At 59.1% G+C, this 3771-nt stretch overlaps 1 long non-coding RNA gene across 1 annotated transcript; it reads right to left on the bottom strand.

The window, feature by feature from the left end:
* Positions 1-693: 693 nt before the first annotated feature.
* Positions 694-3546, bottom strand: LOC112890766. The gene is made up of 2 exons (XR_003228340.1): positions 3420-3546; positions 694-1160 (listed from the first exon to the last, which is right to left on the bottom strand). It is a non-coding gene; the product is annotated as an uncharacterized LOC112890766 (long non-coding RNA).
* Between the last annotated feature and the right edge of the window lie 225 nt (positions 3547-3771).

Here is a 3771-nt window from a genome sequence, read left to right as displayed (position 1 = left end):
CTAGGGGGAAACCTAGCTGGGTAGCTCTATATTTTTGTTAGATGAACTCTCCAGCCTAACACGAAACACGCAATGCAGGGGTCCCGCACAGGCGGCGGCGTTGTCATGCGTACCTCGTCAATTAGGCGACGGCAAAGCGAAAGGGCGGCGGCCGGCGGGAACGGCGAGGCTCACAAATGCAAGCCACCACCGCCGGTGCTACAGTAACGCCTCCCTTCGTCCCCTGCGGTGCTCTCCGCGGAAGCCAGTACGGCGGTACCGATCCGGCATCCATTCCGTTGCCCTCGCCGCGCCGCCGCGGCATTTGTACGGGGGCCAAGGATCGGGGGAAGAGAGGGGTCGTGCAGCGGCGCGGCTTGCCGCGGAATCGGAAAACCAAATGGCCGTGGTTTGCGGAAAATCGCAAGTACGCCTTAGGCCAAGGAATACAGTCCACGATCTAGTGAAGGAAGGAAGGAAATAAATGGTTGGGGCTACCATGTTGGTCCGGTGCCGGTGGGCTCCAAATCTGACTTCGTTTGGTCCCAATTCAGTCAAAGAAGGTCACTTTTCCAATCAAGCTTAGCTTGCTCAAAATCTGAGAAGGGGGGGAGAGAATCCTCCAAACAACGGATGCAATTTGTCCGTTAGGAAGCTTGAAAGTGTGTTGTAGAACATCGTTTGCATTTGACAATGATCAATTCGATTTTTTTGAAACGAGGCTCATCCCCAATTCCATTCCAGACGAAACGGAATTACATGTTCACATCCCAATCCCACGAGGGGGAAGGAGCCCAGGAGGAAGATGCACAGGCAGAGAGAAAAAAGAGGGGAGAGCTTAACCTTCTAACCTGACTTTCAAGCTAGAAAGTTCAGTAGCATAGACTCTGACACCATGATTCCTAGGCAGAGAAAGACACGCTATGCAAAAAGAATAAACCATCCTCTTAAAATCCAACCGACCCATACGAAGCACAAGCAAGAAGAGCGACCAAACCATCCACACGCCTAGCAAACGCCCGAACACCGCCTTCAATCGTCATCCTCCTCCTCGACTGGCGGAGCTGGGAGTAGCCTTGGCGTCGTCATCCTGGCCTGCTGCGCCAGCACTCGGTGAGCACACGCAAGCAGGGTCTTGACTCCTTCCAGCAGCTTCCCCTGGAGCTCGTCCTTGTGGAGACCTGCCCAATAATTCATGAAACACTACAGGAAAACGACACACTTCCGACGGCCGCAGTTAACTTTCGACGGCCCCGTCGGAAGTTCACTAACTTCCGACGGCCATAAGGCAGCCGTCGGAAGTTTCATAACTTCCGACGGCTGCAGTAACAGCCGTCGGAAGTTAACCAACTTCCGACGGTTTACTACGCGGCCGTCGGAAGTTAGGGGCACGCCGTTAGGGCTCGCGTTATCTCTCGTGCCCTTCTCTTTTTTCCCCACTTCTCCTCACCTCCCGCGCCGCCGCCCGCCGCCCGTCCCCGCCGCCGCCTCCGCCCCGCGCCGCCGCCTCCGCCCCGGGCCGCGCGCCAGCCCGCCTCCCGCGCCCGCCTCCGCCCCGGGCCGCCGCGCCGCCCCCCGGCCGGGTCGCCCGCCTCCCGCGCCGCCCCCCGGGCCGCGCCCGCCTCCGGCCCCGGGCCGCGCGGCCGCCCGGCCTCCCGCGCCGCCGGCCGTCCGCGCCGGCCCCCGCGCCGCGCCGCCCCCCGGCCGGGCCGCCCGCCTCCCGCGCCGCGCCGCCGCCGCGCCGCGCCGCGCCGCCGCCGCGCTGCCCCGCGCCCGCCCGTCCGCGCCGCCGCCCTGCCGCCCGTTCGCGCCGCCGTCCGTGCCGCCCGCCGCCCGTTCCCGCTGCCGCGCCGCTGTCCGTGCCGCCCGCCGCACGTTCCCGCCACCGCCCCGCCGCGCCGCCGCCCGTTCCCGCCGCCGCGCCGCCGTCCGTGCCGCCCGCCGCCCGTTCCCGCTGCCGCGCCGCTGTCCGTGCCGCCCGCCGCGCGTTCCCGCCACCGCCCCGCCGCGCCGCCGCCCGTTCCCGCCGCCGCGCCGCCGTCCGTGCCGCCCGCCGCCCGTTCCCGCTGCCGCGCCGCTGTTCGTGCCGCCCGCCGCTCGTTCCCGCCACCGCCCCGCCGCGCCGCCACCCGTTCCCACCGCCGCGCCGCCGTCCGTGCCGCCCGCCGCCCGTTCCCGCTGCCGCGCCGCTGTCCGTGCCGCCCGCCGCTCGTTCCCGCCACCGCCCCGCCGCGCCGCCGCCCGTTCCCGCCGCCGCGCCGCCGTCCGTGCTGCGCTGCCGGTCCCGCCGCCGTCCGTGCCGCGCTGCCGCCCGTCCGCGCCTCCCCCGGGCCGCGCCGCCGCCCGTTCCCGCCGCCGCCGCCCGGCCGCGCCACCCGGCCCCCTGCCGCCCGGCCCCCCGCTGCCCGGCCGCTCCGCCCGGCTTGTCGCCGCCCGACTCCCCGCCGTCCAGGTTAGTGCAGCACCGTCGGAAGTTAAATAAAATATTATATTTGATATGCATATTATAGTGATTAAACACTAGTTTAGTAACTAAAGCTTTATAATTTTGATATATCTAATTTAAAATTAATCGCTTAAGATAACTATATTCTAACTTTGTAATTATTTAACTTAAAGTATGGGTGAGGATCGACGATGGATGTACGAAGATTGGCCTAATTTGTCAGAAAAATGGATAGCTAATACGGAGGAATTTGTTAAGCGTGCTTTTGCTATGTCAAGGAATGGAAATGATGTGAGATGCCCATGTAGCCGTTGTCGTATTTGCCATTGTCAAACTAGGAAAGTTTTGTCTTCACATCTGATAAAGTATGGTTTCATGCCTAATTATGAGGTGTGGGTGTATCACGGTGAAGCTTTAGCTCCTCAGAATGCACCAGAAGTCCCAATACCATTTGAAGTGCCAACATCACCACAAGTTCTAAGTAATGATAATGGAGAGTATGATAGAATGGATGAGATGCTTCGTGATTTAGGGGAAGATATGGAGCTCCCATCCGAGACTGAGGATGCACCCACGTCGGAGGCTAAAAAATTTTTCGAGCTCCTTAAAGCTTCAGAAGAGCCGTTGCACGAGCACACAAAAGTTACTGTCCACCGACGTCTTTTTTCCGTCCAACCAACTTCCGACGGCCTGTGTCTAAACCATCGGAAGTTAAGTAACTTCCGACGGTTTAGCCGTAACTTCCGACGGTTTAACCGTCGGAAGTTACGGTTTTTCCTGTAGTGAAAGCGCAAGCTTGTATTAAGATTTCCGCGGGTGTCGAATGACCTTCTTGTCAAAGACTGCTTGGATTTCTACACTTCCATATCGCTCAACAGATGGCGGCAAAGCCGAAGTGGTGAACGATCTGCCCGTTGGGCAGCCATCGCTCGATCCATTTTTTGTATTGTTCACAATTATTAGGGACATCTACGGCTCGAAAATAGAGTCCTACCATACCCCAGACACATCTCGACACTAGGGATTGGAAGAATAGGTGATCAACCGTTTCTATCTGATCACAGAAGACACAAGTGGGATCGCCCTGCCATTTCCTTTTCACCATGTTATCTCTGGTCAGGACCACACCTTTTTCCACTAACCAAGTGAAGATCTTAATTTTATATGGGATTTGGACTTCCAAATGTGATTAAAGATGACTCTACCCTGGCTATTGGTCAGGTGGTCATAGACACTTTTGGTGGTGAACACCTTTTTGTTACCCCATTTCCAACTGACTTTATCACATTAATTTTCAAAGTGATAAGAGAAGGATTCATCAAGTATACCCAACCAAGTTTCAAAGA

Source organism: Panicum hallii, chromosome 4 (genome assembly GCF_002211085.1).
Source record: "Panicum hallii strain FIL2 chromosome 4, PHallii_v3.1, whole genome shotgun sequence".
In the NCBI taxonomy this organism is placed as follows: Eukaryota; Viridiplantae; Streptophyta; class Magnoliopsida; order Poales; family Poaceae; genus Panicum; species Panicum hallii.
This window is presented reverse-complemented; position numbering and strand designations above follow the sequence as displayed.